Source organism: Ursus maritimus, unplaced genomic scaffold, assembly GCF_017311325.1.
Source record: "Ursus maritimus isolate PB19 unplaced genomic scaffold, ASM1731132v1 scaffold_9, whole genome shotgun sequence".
NCBI lineage: Eukaryota > Metazoa > Chordata > Mammalia > Carnivora > Ursidae > Ursus > Ursus maritimus.
This window is the reverse complement of record NW_024427107.1, coordinates 28788875-28806563: the sequence shown is the minus strand read 5'-3', so window position 1 is coordinate 28806563 and position 17689 is coordinate 28788875. Positions and strand designations below refer to the sequence as shown.

The following is a 17689-nucleotide window of genomic DNA, read 5'->3' as shown; positions in this document are numbered from 1 at the left end:
TTAAAAAAAATACATTGAATAATTTCTTTTTTTCTCAGAAGTTGACATTGGTTTATATCTATATAGTAGAACAAAACTAAGTATTTTTTATCTCTGTTATACAGGTGTGAAACATAATGCAGAAAATGCACAAGTTATGCCTTTCAAGGCCGTGAATAATTGTGGCCAATCTTGGGCAAGAAGTCAGGCATCCCAAGAGTGGAATTAAAAAAAAAAAAAAAAAAAAGTCAGCTCCTGAGCTACACAGAGAATACCTGTACACACACTTTCTTCTGAGCCTCTGTGACCACGGAAAACCACGGGGGAGATGATGTGAACAGAGAGCCTCTCTTTCTAGCCTCTGGCAGTGAGTAATTCTTCTACCCAATATAACTTTATGAAGGTCACCTCCCATCTTCTGCTTTTGAGTCGAGGCAGAAAGAGAAATGTTTTGAAGGGTCAGTATGAGAAAGATTCAGCTCTTTGTGTTTAATTTTGCCTCTTCCTTTTCAAAATGTTATCTTGGGACTGTAGTTGTCAAGACCATCATGTGTCGAGTATAGTCACTATCTGGGGAACTACTGTTAGGTACTTCCAGAATGCTATTGCCTAAGAACGAAAATCAGAATGTATACAAATATGAAGGATAAGACCTGTGTTCTATAGATGAGATGGACTGTAACTGAATGCCTGAGAAAACTGCAGCCATCCAAGTCTCATCAGGGGGATTGCCTTATTCCCTGATCTACCCTTAAGGTGATTGAGAGGAAGTGAAAATCCTAACTAGGATAGCAAGGCCAGGCCAGGACAAAAGGCCAAGTAGTGAACGTCAGGGTGAGAGGTGGGGAGTTCTGAGGTCACTGTTTATTATGCCCTCTCTAAACAAAATGAAACAAAACAAACAAAACAAGTCAAAATTGTTAGCAGACTGCAAGAATCTAGGAATGGGAAAAACCAAACTCATCTCCCCAAACAGAAGAGTTGGTAGTGTTTCTCCTGCACTGGTCAGGAGAAAGTCATTTACTCTACCAGACTCAGTGTGTCCAGCTCCTGGAGAGTAAGTGCACTCTGTTACAGTGAAGTCAGGGATATTTTAGCTGGCCTTTTTTTTTTTTGTCTGGAAGAAATGTCTCACAAGTCTGGCCAGTTTCCCTTCGCTATGAGTCCACGCTCAACAAGTGGCCCTCTGATTTCTAATTTTACCTCCTATTTAAGGCAGGAGTGGAGAGGAATATCAAGGTCTCCAAACATGTCTATATCTTTTATAATTAATTAATATGTTTGCATTTTGTTTTGTATCTCAAGCTTTTATGACTGTTGAGGTTAATAGCTACACCTAATAATTGAGTCAGTTCAAGTTCATTTACAAAGTCAGATTTCTTGGACACACCTCGACATACCTGGACTAAAACCTAAAACACATGATTTGAGTAGAATAAGGCAAACACGTTGGCCAGCTAGCTTTTCTCTATGATTACTTTATGCCGTACTACTATAACTGCAACAATAGGAAGAAGATTTTTGTGGCAGATGAAACAGTTTTTTGCACTTCATAACTGAAGACAAAGAATGAGCAAATGCTACAGGCGACAGAGGTAATAACGCTGTTTCAACTCTAAGCATCTGACTTTTGAAAATATTTGTGTGAAAGTTAAAAATTTTACAAGTTGTATGCATGCCCAATATTGTTTAACATAGCTAAAGACTGTTATACAATATTGAGGAATGCAATCAATTCTTAAATTATGTTTCCTAGTCCATGTTAGGCATTGTGTATAATGTCTGGAAATCCTCATTGAACAAGGCATACAAGTAAATAACTAAAATAATCAGTGATGGGGCGCCTGGGTGGCACAGCGGTTAAGCGTCTGCCTTCGGCTCAGGGCATGATCCCGGCGTTCTGGGATGGAGCCCCACATCAGGCTCTTCCGCTATGAGCCTCCTTCTTCCTCTCCTACTCCCCCTGCTTGTGTTCCCTCTCTCGCTGGCTGTCTCTATCTCTGTCGAATAAATAAATAAAATCTTTGAAATAAAATAAAATAATCAGTGATGAACTGTGAGATCATGTACAAGGCATAGTGATGGCAAGGGACAGAAAAGTCCCTGCTCTTGGGACTAAGACAGCTCCCTTTGAGCTAGGTTTTGAAAGAAATGCCATGTATTTCTCTCTTGGCCGAGGAGGAGAAAGGGAATTCCAGGTAGAGGAAATGGCTGGGAAGCAAAGCCTGGAAAGTATGAAACAGATTGGTTTGTACAGCACATGGCTGGAATATTCCTGTTCCAAGCAACAGGAAGAGGTAGAAGGCATGCCTGTTAATGACTTAATCAAGTGGGTGTTGGAGGGGTTGTAGGTGACATTGAAAATGTGGAAACAGCATGACATTAAGAAAAGTATAGGTGTCATGACAAAAAGGTAAAGGTGAGCAGGAGAGAGGAAGGCCAGCGAAGAGTGTAGGTCCTGAATTAAGGCAGTTGTAATGAGGCTGAAAAAGAAAAAGCAGGTTTGAGAATGGTTTGGCAGCTAGAATTGGTAGGGCTTTGTGACAGATTGTGTTTGGGGGCGAGAGAGGGAGGAACTAGCATAACGCCCAAATTACTGGCTCTGGAACATAGGGATCTTTTATTATATCTTTCTCTAAACCATTATACATTATTCATTGTGAGATTGAAGATGTGCCTGTGTAGTGGAACATCATTCATTTCCGACTAAGGGAATCCCTAGATTAGAAATCAACCCCACCTACTCCCATCCATGCTTTTCCTGTCCATTTTGTGCTTTTCTCAGGAAGCTATGAGATCTGGCTCCAGGGGAAAAACAAAAACAAAAACAAAAAACATGTATAACTAAAACAGACCTATTGTCCTAGAGAAAGAATTATGAAAGCCAGAAGATACAATTAAACACATTTGGAATGCTTAGAACTAAGTGTCCGTGGCTTTATCACAGACTGTAGCTGTCCTCCGTGTGTACAGCTCTGCCTGGTTTTCATTAAGCAAAGAAACTGGCTTTCAGTAGCAAAAATGTAAAAACTTATCAAGTTACAGGATAACCAGAGACTTGCGCTTGAAAATGTAGATGTATGTTAACAAAATTCCATCTTGCTCTTTTCTACTGCATAAAAATAATGAAGCAAATAGATATTATTCACAATATATATTGCATTCTCATATTGAGGATGTTTGAGGGTTAAACAGTTTGCAGGAATATTATTTCTCAGATTTTGCTCAGAGAGTCGTATTGCTTCATATCTTGCCTCCGTGTGGCCTTTAGGGAGGCATCGTAGTGTCGTGGTGGGTAAGCTAAGCTCTGGAGTTAGATTGCCCCAGGTCAAACACCAGCTCTGTCACTTACCCCATTGGGCACTTCACCAGTTGCCCCTGACGTCTTGTCACACACACATGAAACTAATAATATCAACATGATCTTTGGGTAGAGCCCAATTCCAACATAGAAATAGTAGATAGGATATATGATCTAATTCAGTGGTTCTCAAACTTTACTGGGAGTTAGAATCATCAGAGGGCTTGTTAAGACACAGACTGTTGGTCCCACCCCCACGTTTTCTAATTTAGTAGATCTGGGGTGGGGATCAAAAATTTGCACATCTAGCAAATTCCAGGTGATGGTCTGGGTCCCGTACTTTGAGAAATACTGATCTAATTGAAAAGGGAATTCTTTAGAAAAAAAGAAGAGAGGCATAATAGTACTTAGAAAACATGAGTACACAGTTTGTCATGATTTTATTTAGGAAGCTAGACTGTAGATACTGGGAAATCCACTGGCTGATGAACCATTCATTTAAGTGAGAATCACTAACTTTGTTTTATTACTAGGATGACCTTGAGTTTCTACCATTGTAGGAATGCATCCCCATAATTAGTGTGCATTAGCCCCATTCAGAGAAACCAGTTAATTCAACTCACCTTTTCCAGGGTTTTATGCTTGAACCTGAACCAGACCAAACCATGAGCCATTAACTGAATATACCAGACTAATTTGTTGAACTCTAGAACTAAATTAAATCGCAGGGATGTCTGGGTAGCTCAGATGGTTACGTGTCTGCCTTCAGCTCAGGTCATGGTCCGAGGGTCCTGGGGTGAGTCCTGCATCAGGCTCCTTGCTCAGTGGGGAGCCTGCTTTTCCTTCTGCCTGCCGCTCCCCCTGCTTGTGCTCTCTCTCTCTCTGACAAATAAATAATAAAATCTTCAAACATAAATTAATTAAATGCCAAATACCCTTATACCCTTTCCCTCAAATGTGAGCCAAATGAAAGATTTGTTTTAAAAAAAAATGAACTAGTTCAAATTAGGAAAACTTTTAGTTTTTTAAAACAATTGAAATCCAAGATCCTATTTCCTAACATACCAATTCATTAAAAGTGAAATGAAACAAAACAAAACGCTGTTTAAGATATCCCTAGACCAAGTAACAAGTAGTAGTTGACTGAAATGCTAAAATAGTAAATCCCTCTAAGAGTCTGGGTCCCAGCAAGAAAGAACATTCCACTCATAGGGTTCAAACCAAGACACTTCAATGAAGAAACTCCTTACTGTGATGTGGGAAGGGATTTAAGGAAACAAAAGAGGGATGTTGGGGAACCAACAGCATAAAGTGCTTACCAAGGGGTATAGGAGGCTAGAGAAGAACATGGCCTCTACTGAACCCCATGAGAAGAGCCGTGAAAAAGAGGCTGTCAAGCAGGAGTTGTGGTCTTGCGGAACACCCCATCCTTACCCCCACCCCCCACACCACAACATATACAGATTAGAACAGGGTTGCTAAATCAAGAAGGAAATGAAGAAGAAATGCCCCAGCCTTTCTCTCCTCCCAGCCTCCGATCACTTCCTGATGCCTCCCCCCCCCGTCCCCCGCCCCATCTGAACTGAAAATCTGGTGTCAGTGGAGCCCCAGTGACTGACCTATAGGGGTCAGCTCCCTGGCAGGGAAGTGCAAGTGGTGGAGGGCACATGGAGACGGACCAACATAATCTCCCTTTTCACTAAGTTAATGCTAGACACTAGATGAAGTATTAGTAGCTGAGTTAATATATGTAAAATTCTTAGAAAAGTCGCTGGCAGGGAAGAAGCATCGTACTCTGAAGGTTAGCTATTATTGTTGCTACAGACTAGCACTGTTTGTGGATAAGGAAACTAAGGCTCATGGTCTTTAAACAACTTTTCCTTAGTTAGCACTAGTGACAGAGCCCCCATGCAAATCCAGATTTTCAGATTCCAATTTTGTACAAATTCTGCTATGAAAATTGACTGTTGCAACATATAAGGTGATGTGTTTCATACATGATTAATTTTATAATTTCTTGCTTTTAGAAATAAAGCATCTTTATTTATTGTTTGGACCTGACTAAAGAAACTGAAACCAAATTAAGACCTTATATATTAAAATAAAATAAAATGAACTATCATTTCAAAGACAATTCTGTACATATAATAATAATTATAGTAATAGTAATGGTGATAGTAGTAGTAATAGTAATAGCTGTTAAAATTTTTGAATGTTGGGGCACCTGGGTGGCTCAGTCGGTTGGGTGTCTGCCTTTGGCTCCGGTCATGATCTCCAGGTCCTGGGATCGAGTTCCGCATCGGGCTCCCTGCTCAGTGGGGAGTCTACTTCTCCCTCTCCCTCTCCCTCTGCCTCTCCCCTCCACTTGTGCTCTCTCTTTCTCTCAAAAAGAATAATGAATAGATTAAATCTTAAAAAAAAATTTTTGAATGTTTATTTTATGTCTAGTACTATGCTATTTTTCAAGTCTTGTACTAATATAACCACTAATCTATGTCACTTTTTTAATTTGAGTATAGTTGACATACAATGTTACATTAGTTTCAGGTGCATTATGCTCTGCTCACCACAAAGGTAGCTACCATCTGTCACCAGACAATGCTCTTACAATACCATTGACTGCATTCCCTGTGCTGTACCTTTTATCCTTGTGACTTATTCATTCCGTAACTAGAAGCCCGTATCGCTCGCTCCCTTTTACCTATTTTGCCCATTCCCCTCCCCCCCACTCACCCATTTTTTATTTCCTGTTTTTCTTTTGTTGGTTTTTTTTTTTAAACTTGGAAATAATTCACTTGGAGGATTTTGCAATTGGTGAATTAAATAAATTTTTTTTAAAGATTTTATTTATTTATGTGACAGAGAGACAGCCAGCGAGAGAGGGAACACAGCAGGGGGAGTGGGAGAGGAAGAAGCAGGCTCCCAGCGGAGGAGCCCGATGTGGGACTCGATCCCGGAATGCCGGGATCACGCCCTGAGCCGAAGGCAGACGTTTTAACGACTGCGCTACCCAGGCGCCCGAATTAAATAAATTTTACCTGACTCTGCTGGCCCTTGTCTGACCATTCAAGATTTTATAAAGTCATTTAAGATGTGATACATATAGTATCTCAAAAAAAAAAACCCTCCCAGATAACAATATATTTTTTCCCTATAACTGTTGGAGAACATGTTCATCCCATTATCCTGCCATGATACAAAATTAGCCTTAAGGCCAGAGGCATGAATTGGCCATGCATTCGGTATTTGATTACATGAAATAAGACATCTTGAAAATAAACATAGTTAGCTTTTTGTGTCAGGTCAGCTTTTTTGGCAACAGATTTTAAACAATGAGATAACCATTTACCCTTAGGTCTTTGCATTTTAGGTTTTTAGAGTTTCAGTTCCAAGAAGGTGTAATCAGTAAGCTGAAAAATCACATGTACATTTTCAGTCAGCTAAAGAAACAAACAAAAAATGTTTTTTTCTGTGGAGGTGATTTTTTTATCCTGTCACACTATCTGTCAGTTTTTCTCTGATGAGGGAGCAATTATCAGACAAGGGTACTCTAACCAGTAGCTCATGATGAAATTTCAGTTTTTTCTTGGCAGTCAAGTTTCAGAGTTGTCAGTAAGAGTCCTTGTAGCAATAGCATTAGAGAGATGTCTCTACTTTGCAAATGAACCACATGAAAGAAGACAGTCTTAGATGTACATCCTGTGCTTTACTTTCTACTTTGTTTTCTACTTATGGCATGGGTTGGCCCAAAAGAAATTACCTGATTATAGTATAAGCTGAACCATACGAAAATCCAATAGTTGGCCAATGATTGATTGCTAAATGCCAGTTTGACATCGGACAGCAATGTCAGATGGTTTGTCCTAATAGTTCTGATACTGATTGAAGCAGTCCATGCCCATGGAACAGTGACATTTCATTTACAGCCTCTTGTAAAATTCACACCATTGGTAAACATATTGCCCTTGCACATTTGACAAATGAGGGTCACTTAATTTTTTTCCCCTTTTGTTGAGGATTTCAGGCAAATATGAACGTCCAAGAAATCTGTGCAGTTGAGACTTTAAGGTGTTCCTAAAGGGTTTATACGTGTAAAGTGTCTAACCAAATTCCTGGCATATGATAGGTGCTCAGAATAATTGAGTCATTTGGTCACTAGTCTATCTAACGGTAATATAGTAGCATACTGTGATATGGTCTTTACTGGTTACACAAAGCTGTTATATGCATTATTTTACTTAGAGTCAGCTTCCTAACACATTCAACTGACATGTCAAATTATATTCCAAGTTTAAAGGCAGTATTGCATTATTATATAAATACTCTTCTAGTTAACAGAGAAATTGAAAAGGAAAGGATTTTTTATGCATTTATGAAAGCTGGATATTAGGAAATATCATAGTTACTTTTATTTTTTCTGGTGAGATTGGGAGGTGATTTCTTATGCACAGATGTCTGTCTTGTGGTGAACTTGAGGAATTGACTTATGTGATTAACAAGGAAACATCAGTATTTTTTATAGTTTCAAAGAATGAGATACTGATTTTATAATTATGGCATTATACTCCAATTCTCATATATAGTCTATACCCAAATTCTTACAATTTGACAAGTTCGCTAAAACCCCTGTATGTCATTTTCTCTTTGATGTTACTATCACTGCTCTTAAGTACAGAGGAAAGTGTGATGCAACAGGCGGATGGGTAGATGAGTCAGCTGGCCGCGACAGCTGTACACATGGCCCACAGGTGTTTGTTTGGCTTTGGTATACTTTATGGGCAGAAGTTTTTAAAGGGTCCCACACCACTTTACGAATCTATTTTTTCTGCAGTTCCTTTGTACCAACCACATCTACAGAACAGGCCCTAAAGTTCAGCAGTTTTCACCTCCAGAGGAGAGGAAGTTTGGTGATTTCCCTCAGCAGTTTGGAGCCAAGTCAAATCCCAGGGCTTTGCAGGTGCAGATTTACAATGCAGGTGGGATTCACAGGTCGGCGACCTGGAGCATTGTATGTTTAATAAATTCATAGGAGGTCCTGATGCTGTTGCTCAATGGACCGCACTTTGAGCAGCGAAGAACTAGATATTTCTATGTTTTTGACCAACTAGTATCTCAGAAGTAATGAGACCAAGCTCAAACTTACCATCTTCCTCCTAAAACCAAACAGTCTTCCTCTTGAGTTCTTATTAACTTTTACCATTATTAATTCTCCACCAAACCTCAGAGTAATGCAGGGCTCCTTCTTATGGCTCCCCGTATCACATCCAAATCAGTTTTGAAGTTCTCATTCTTCCCCCATGGCTATTAAGCCCATTCTTTACTTTTCATTCTGCCCCTACTACTGGACCAGACTCTAGGACCTCTCATTCCTAACTCCTCTGCCAGCTCTTCCCATCTCCACTCAACCAACTGAGCTCCATTCACAACTGCCATTCTAAAAGCACTGCTTGTTTATAGTAATATTCTGCTGAAGACCATCTGGAATAGAGTCTAGAGTACCTTACCTGGAACCCTAGCCCCACGCTCCCATCCTGCTTTTTCCATGCTTATCTCCTTATGGATGTTCTTACATGCAAACCTTATGGATTACCTGAATACTTTTGGTGCTTTCAGTTCTCCTGATTGTCCCAAATTCCTATGTCACTTTAAGTGTCCTATGTATGCTACAAAATGTCATAAGCATCTAAAAGAGCCTGGAGTGAACAGCTTCATGACCCAAGTGGCATTTCATTAGGCCTTGAGGGTAATAAGGATTTCTACAGAGATTATTAACTGTTTCTTTCTACATTTCTGTATTGTTGGATTTACTTAATGGACATTCGTCATTAAAAAAAGAAATTCAATAAGTTTAAATTTTTAATGAATAGATTAATAACAACAACAAAAGAGCATCCCTTGGGCTTCTGTTCCCATTGCACAGTCCATAACCAAGCAGGTATCCCACTGCAATTATTTTTCTTGTTTCTGTTTTACACCAAGCTTCTCCCCAGGAGGGAGTGTACCTTGTTCATCTTTGTATCTCCAGCATTAAGTGTAGTGTGTAGTACAAGGCAGGCATTCAATCAGGAGGATCTAAGGTTTAAGAGCCTAAAATTTATACAATATAGGAGCCCCTCTTTAAGAAATAGAATTGAAAATTTTCTCTAAACTTTCAAAAACATATGATCTTGAGAAATACATTGCTAGGGCCCCTTTTAGGATCTTGGAAGGGGGCCATGCAAATGTGGGGGTTTGGGGCGGGGCAGTAGATCCCAAAGCTTAAACTACTTTAGCCCCATAGTATAGCCTCCTCTGCTCCATGATTTTTTTCTGTTGTTGTTGGGTTAGTAGTATTATTTTAATGAAAAAAGATTGAGTGAATCTCCCCCCCACCCATGTACAAGTCATCTTTCATTGGGTGTTAATTCTAAAATAGAATATGAAAGGATTCAAGGGTGCCAGGCAAAGGCCATGGTCAGGAATACAGAATGTGCCTCCACAATGGACCCTCTTCAGTGATACTTGCCTAGCCAGTCATGTTTGAGTTCCTTGTAGCGATGGCAGTAGTTGAAAAGCATGTAAGCTGCCAGCACCATAGAAGTCCCAGTGACACCTGCCCTTTCTTCACATTGACATACTTGATGTAATATCCGTAGTAACCACCTTGAAATGCTCCAGCAGTGCCTTTAGGATGAAATCCCGCATCAGTATCGAGCTTGGCAGCTCTCCTAGTTTGACCACCACGAGCTGCTTCTCCTTCGTGGGTATGGATGATGCCATCTTAGAGTCCTGGGTGTCTGCTATCAATATTGGGTGAATCTTACTGATTCAATTGTAATTTTCACATCCGTGACCTTTCATGTTGTCCTCTCTGAACATGGGGCACCTGGCATCCATCTGAGGGTGTTCCACTTTTAGGAAACCAACTTCCTTTAGGTTACATGCTGCACGGGCACTTAGATTTCCTGGAGTTTGTAGGAATTTCGGATACCTCTGGGATCATTCTTTAACAGCACAACCTTTACTAACAAATGTTCTAATGAAGCCAGGTTTCAGCCTCTATGTATTTTGAAATGAAAACATTGCCTTGTAACACCACCATTCTCTAAGTCTTTCAAAATGTGTTCCAAATATTTCCTTCTAATTGGAAACTTCCCTATGAAATCATAGACTTTGAATTCAGTTTATATTCTTTTTGATGCTTTTCAAGGGCACATTTCTTATAGCTAGTTTTACAAGAGGGAACACTTCTTTGTAGTTTCATGTTATTAAAAAATATTTATATATATATGAAGTACATTTCATATATATGTATTTCACTCTTAAATATTTCAGAAAAAGTTACTGAGATTCATTAATATTTGCTATTTGTGTGAAGAAGGGCAGCTGAAAGGTACATTGGCCAACATCTCCCTATCTGAAGTTGATTCCCCTCCCCCAGCTATTGTCACCCTGTTTGTTGCATTCATAGCACTTACAACAAACTGTTACTATCTTGCTCATATCTTTGTTTATTGTTTATCTAGGCACCTCCTAGATGATGGGTAAATCTTCAATGTCAGCTGTTCTTTTTTTCTTTTTAAGATTATTTATTTATTTATTTGACAGAGATAGCCAGCGAGAGAGGGAGCACAAGCAGGGGGAGTGGGAGAGGAAGAAGCAGGCTCCCAGCGGAGGAGCCCGATGTGGGACTCGATCCCGGAACGCCAGGATCACGCCCTGAGCCGAAGGCAGATGCCTAATGACTGCGCTACCCAGGCGTCCCTGTCAACTGTTCTTTAATGACACTACTGGTTGTGAAGACTGTTCTATTTCCCACCAGGTCTTTAGGTTCTAGGTCTGTAAAATGCTGTATCAGAAGAGAACTATCTCCCTGGTTGATCCTTGTGTGCTTCTCACATCAGCTCCAAAGGGCTTAATTTACAAGAGCCTCTCAGCCCCCTCTTCTTCTCAGCTGCCAGCTGACTCGTTCCATTTCCCTTCCACTGCCTGCTAACTAAATCAGCCTGGTAGTCCTTGAGTGCCTCTGTTCACTTCATTTCCTCTGGATTGCTTTTCCCCCCAACCCTTGCACAGGAATGATTTGAGCCATAATTTTCCTTTTGATTAGCCAAGTGATCTTGGAAAGACCTCTCTGAACCTCAATTTCTTCATCTGTAAAATACAGATATTAAGAGTACCAGTGTAGGTGGTGTCTCATAGGACTTCAGTAAATGGCAGCCATCATCATCATTGTTGTTTTTATTATTAATGTCTTTCAGGCTTCACCTCTTTGGATTATCTTCAGTCATTGTTTATCATTACTGATAATTTGAAAATAACTTCAGAATTATATGTATGTTTTACTCTTGAGTTAGATTTAAGCTCTCTGAAAGGAAATCTACCATTACTGCTTTATGTACACTGCTCTGTGTGCTGTGGGTCTAAAGCAGTTGTTGTCTGCAATGGAATTGATCCACAACACTTGAAATTGCACCTAAAGAAAGTGTAAAAATGTATCTTCTACTTATTTGTGGATATTCTGCTTTTGCTGTCTGCATAATATAATTTAGGTACCTCTTCTAGATTTGAGGCCTTCTACAAGCTTTCCTCAGTGAAGAAAATAAAGGGAGAAACTTTTTACATGTCTGCCTTCTGTAAGAATCTTCCCCAATTTATTTAACAATTTTTTAAAGATTTTATTTATTTGAGAGAGAGAGAGGGTGAGAGAGAACACAAGCAGGGGAAGCAGCAGGCAGAGGGAGAAGCAGGCTCCCTGCCCAGCAAGGAGCCCAACGCAGGACTTGACCATGGGACCCCGGAACATGACCTGAGCCGAAGGCAGACTCTTAACCCACTGAGCCACCCAGGCACTCCCATTTAACTATTTTAATTTCAAATTGTGCTTAGAGTTCAAGATTTAATGCTTGGGGACAATAGATGACCCTGTAACCTGGAAACAAGATGGCCTTCAGAGAACTAAACTGGAAGCAGCAAATCTGTAGAGTGGGCAACAGAATTAACCCATCTAGGAAATGATATTATATAAAGTGGAAAGGATTAGGAATAGTCAGATTTTTGTCAAGGGGCAAGCAGGGTAGAGGAGTCTTGAAAGCTGTTACCTAATCAATTATATTACACCCTAACAAAGAAAGAGTATGTTAATTAGGAACTCGCAGGAGGGGATGCCTCTGTGGCTCAGTATGTTAAGCATCTGCCTTTGGCTAGGGTCATGATTCCCGGGTTCTGGGATTGAGTCCCACATCAGGCTCCTTGCTCAGCAGGGAGCCTGCTTCTCTCTCTGCCTCTGCCTGCCGCTCCCTCTGCTTGTGTTCAGGCTTTCTGTCTCTCTCTCTCTCTCTCTCTGTCAAATCAATCAATCAATCAATCTTAAAAAAAAAAAAAACCTGGCAGGAGGTGGTATATACGAAATTGTAAAGAAAGAAAAAGCCATTAAGTAAGATTTTGGACAGAATTATTCAAATATTCTTTTTGGAAAGAGATAGTCAAGAGATACTAAACTAACCACACAGGAATTATGGGGGTTTTTTTCATTTTATTTTTTTAATTTATTTATTAATAACTAAGAGAAAGAGCGCATGCACGAGAGAAGAGAGCAGGGCAGAGGGAGAGGGAGAGAGAGAATCTCAAGCAGTCTCCATGCCCAGTGTGAAGCCTGATGCAGGGCTTGATCTCACCACCCTGAGATCATAACCTGAACTGTAATCAAGAGTCTGATGCTTAACTGACGGAGCCACCCAGGTGCCCGTGACCACATAGGAGACACACTCTGTAGGTGGGTAAGAATGGCTTTGAAATTTACATGGTCTACATAAACTAACGCCCAAGACCACCCATCTCTCTTGGCTCCCTAAGCAACCTAAGCAACCTTCTGAAGATTTAGTCAGCCTCCTAACACCTCTATCCTCTGATAACTGGAATGCTTTCTAGAAAATTACCTTCCTTCATTGGACATCTGCATTGTGATTTAACCATAAGTTCCTTGCAGGGACAGATCCAGAATTTGTGAGGGACGGATCCAGAAGTGTAAACATATTTTTAGAATTAGGGGGGCTCTCTTTGAGAAAAAGAATACAAAATGGCAAATATGAAATTGCTTCCAGGGCAGACGAGCACAGGCAAGCCTCAGCACAGGCAAGTGTTACCTTTGTCAGCAGCGCAGTGAAGCCCTTGAAGTTGGATCAGCACAGGTTCTGAGAGCCAATCGGCTCTGGGTGCACCATCCTGCGAAGCTGAGGTCCAGACCCAGGGGGCCCCTCAGCAGCAGCCCTCTCACTCTCTCCCATAGACCCTATAATCTTAATAATAAAAATTACCACAAATGAGTCAAATTCCATCTGCTTCTTAAAAGGATTTTGGCACTTGAACTTTTTATGACCCTTTCTATCTATATTATCATCCTGTTCAAAGATACAGAAACTCTCTCCCATTTCTTAACTCTTCCCAGATTCTGTCTTGTTTTCTGTATTCCAAATAGATAGCAATGTTACGTAAAGTACAAAAAGAGAAATCTGTGGGGATATAACAGCGCTGAAAACAAGATTTCAATGTCTATGGGCCAGAAAGAAGAAAACTTAGAGCAGTAAGCATGATGAAGCTGTGGCCTGACACACTGTGGGTCTGCTGGTAAGCAGAGCAGACCAGGCCCATGGTCCTTATCTGGTCACAGAGAGTGAGGATGCCCCATCTGAGGTAGTGGGAGAGTGTTAGAGTCACAGCTTTTAAAGCCCTAGGCCGTAATAGGGCTCATTGTTCCTGCGGAGAGACCGACAAACTCTGTAGCCTGGAGCCACAGTCTGTATTAAGGTGGATACCTAGAAAGCAGGAGGGCACGGACACAGCCCAGAGACGGGGAATTGAGCCCTGTTCAGTTTGTTCCAAAAGCTGTCAGGTGGGATTGAGCAAGGTTGTGCACGGTGCGGGTGCATGAATAGATTCGCGGTGGCCCCGGTGGGGTGTCAGAGTGTTGGCAAGGTGAGGAGCGTGTTCACGTGAAGGAGCTGTGGGCACGGGCGGTGGTGAAGAGGGCATCCACATGGATGGAGGTGGCTGTGTCAGCTGTGGAGGAATCATTACACTGATCGATCAAGTAAGAAAATACTAAGGATAATGGTGTTGGGCTGGGGTTGAAGATTGGGGTGTGAACTCATGGTTTTCAATGGACAGATGAGAAAGAGAGAGGGAGAGATATTCAAATAGATATATTCCTAGTTCTGTCCACTGAGAGGGTCTGGGAGCAGTGGCACCCCGAGAGCACGGAGCACATCTAGCATTCAGATCTTGGTTTCTAAGTATCCTTCTTCAGAGGTCCTTGGAGAATCGGTTGACCTCAGTACTGAGGTAGGGAGAATGCAAGGTGAGCCCAGCACCTCTTGTAGAGCCTGAAATAAAGAAGTGCTCAAAGAATGACAGGGACACAGACACCACCGTGTCGGGGCTCCTACTGGAAAGGGGTGGGGGCAATTTGAGCAAGAAAATGAAGCATAAACTATAATGTATTCAATAACGTAGGAAACCGTGAGTTCAAACAGGTATAAAAAAAGTAGTGAATAAATTAAGAGTGAATACATAATGAATAAATGAAGAGTGATACATAACCTCAAAGCCTCCTCACAAAATACTTATTAAAAGTAATTTCACAGTGCATAAGCCAAGCAGACAGGAACTTAAGTGATTGAAGTTAATGCCACCAGTAATGGTACAAACATGAATCATGTGTCACTTTAATAGGATAAAATGAGAACACATCATCACTTCTGTGATATTCCTGCCTAAGGTTGTATAACAGGTACCTAATCGTGAAGAAGCATCAGACAAAGCCAAACCGAAGAACATTAGGGAAAACAAATGTCCTATAAACATTGAAAGTGTCATGCTTATGATAGTCAAAGAAAGACCAGGAACTATTTCAGATAGAACGAAACTAAGGAGACATGAAAACTAAAGGTGTTGTCTGTTTTGTAAGATCTGGATTTAGGACTGCCTCTTTTTCTTACAAAGTGCATGCTCGGGGATAATTGGAGGAACTTGAATAGAGCCTGAGAATTGTGTTATAGTAAAGTATCAATATTAATTTCCTGATTTTAGTGGTTATGTTGTGGTTATGTAGGAGAATGTTTTCATTTATAAGAAATACACACAAAAGTGTTGGAGAGTAATGGAGCATAATGTCAGCCATTTACTCTCAAATGGGTAAGGAAAAATGGTTTTTTATACTGTATGTGTACATTTTCTCTGAGTTTGAGATTGTTTAAATGTATATTTATGTATTTCGTTGCTTTTGTGTGTTTTGTGTTTTGAATATCCATGTCCAGTCAAGTTCCGCCAAAGCAGATTTTAGTGGGACCCATTAGCTGTGAGCAGTGACCTTGGGATAGTGGTGACTTTTGTTGTGCTACAATGAGAAGAGCTTGTGGGGTTTTTTTGTTTGTTTTGTTTTGTTTTGTTTTGTTTTGTTTTGTTTTGTGACGATGCATAAACTGCTCAAGAAGCTTGATGGGATGGATATCTTTGGCAGGTCACCATGCCCCAGTCATACAGAGGCTCAGCACTGCCACCCTAGTCAAAGGTCATTCTACAGTAGTTTCTAGAAGCAGGCATGCAAATGATGATATGACAAGGGACACTAGTGACACCTTCTTCCTCTGGAATTTTGTCATAGGCCTTGCAAATCATGTGATCAGAAGAGCTAATGATTTAATATCAGTCCAACCAGGTCCTCTTTTGTTTGGTTTCTCTTTTATCAGCAGATTTTTATTGAGCCCTACGATGTCACAGGTCCTTAATCTGAGATATACAAAGGGGAGAGAGAGGCCCTCAAAGTTTCCACTATGAGCAAAAGAGGGGGTCAGATGAGGAAGCAGATGTTTACTATCTAATGAAGGAGTGGGACACAAAGGGGAAGACACTGACTGCCTCTAGGCTTCACAGAGAAAGGGAGTATGAGCTTGAAGTTAAAGGAGAAGGTTACTTCAAATTTTACCAAGTGTTTAGAAATTTAAGTGATATTTCAATGACTTTTTGTATGTGGACAAAAATACAGAAGAAAAAACGGGGGGTAGGTGGGGGATGGGAAAGAAACAGCACTTTTAAGGAAAATACCTACAGTGAGAACATTATGTATATATCTTCACCTACATTATGCTACAAAATAAATCTTTTTAAAAGTACATTTTTCCGGGGGCCTGCATGGCTCATCGGTTGGGCGTCCGACTTTTGGTTTTGGCTCAGGTCATGATCTCAGGGTAGTGAGATGGAGCTGCCTGCATCGGGCTCTGTGCTTGGCATTCTCTCTCCCTTCACCTCGGAGACATCCCCCAACCCACCCCACACCACTGGCATGTGTGTGCTCTCTCTCTCAAATAAAATTTAAAAGTACATTTTTCAAGAGGTAAAGAAGTAGATAAAATAGTGAATTGTCATGAAACAAATAGATGCATTTTTTTTTTTAGAGCTTTATCTTGTGTTCCCAGGTCCCTAGTATGAGTTTGTGTTTTATTTTTATTTTTATTTATTTTTAGCTCTTATAGTTCTCCACAGGATTCTCATTCCGTGTAGCTCTGTCACCTCCCACTCCATTTCAGAGGTGATATTCGATGCCACTCTGAAGGATCCAGGCACTTGACTCATTCCTTAACTTTCTTTTCAGTTTCAAATGTCCCAAAGCTGTAACTCTGCTGTCAGCCTGTGGAAATGGATCATTCGACACCCTTGAAACTTTCTCAGTGATTTCCTAAGGACTTAGCTGTCCTATAGCTGATGGCTTCTGTGCCTGATCACTTGGGATCCAGTGGACTAGGGGCCTCTTGGACCCTCCAGTAGTTGAACTGTCCTTTTCAGTTTCACCAGGAACATTCTGGACTTCATCAATTCCTTCCCTTCTGGCCTGATATTTGAAAGCTACAGTGGAGTTACTAAGGGCCAGATGTCTAGTGCTTTTCTAAAAATCAAGTCACTGTGAACCAATGATGTGAAAACCGTCATAATCTATAATAGTTCCCCGCTACACAGCTTGGTACTCCTCATTTTTAGTGTGGTGAATATAATAAATGTAGGTAAGATACAACTATCTTCCTTATGTTATCATCATTTTATCTTTTTTTTTTTTTTTACATTTGCTTTAGAATTGTACTTCACTTTCTTTGAATTGTTTCCTATCTTTTGGGGCCAGGATCTGGTTTAGATCTTAAATTATTATTCATAGCTCTGAAGACTTCTCTGGATAAAAGTCATTTTATCTCACCAGAGAAAAACACCGCCCCCTCCACCTGGAAACAATAGCAGAGTAGGCCTTTGGTATTCAGAAATTTAACATTTCTTGTAAAAGTACCTCAGAGGTCTGTGCAGAAAGCATATAATTTTGAAGGAATGGGGTTTAATCTCAGGCACAGGGTGGGAAGAAGGCACATGTAATGAGAAGAAGGTGTGACG

At 40.6% G+C, this 17689-nt stretch overlaps 1 long non-coding RNA gene and 1 pseudogene across 1 annotated transcript in view; one reads left to right on the top strand and one right to left on the bottom strand.

Moving 5' to 3' along the window:
* The window catches only part of LOC103661370, a 99890-nt gene that overhangs the window by 40739 nt on the left and 41462 nt on the right, over nt 1–17689 (top strand). Inside the window, exon 4 of the long non-coding RNA XR_568051.2 lies at nt 105–346. This is a non-coding gene — a long non-coding RNA (uncharacterized LOC103661370). The remainder of the gene's footprint in view (nt 1–104; nt 347–17689) is intronic.
* LOC103661371 lies at nt 9772–10039 on the bottom strand (annotated as a pseudogene).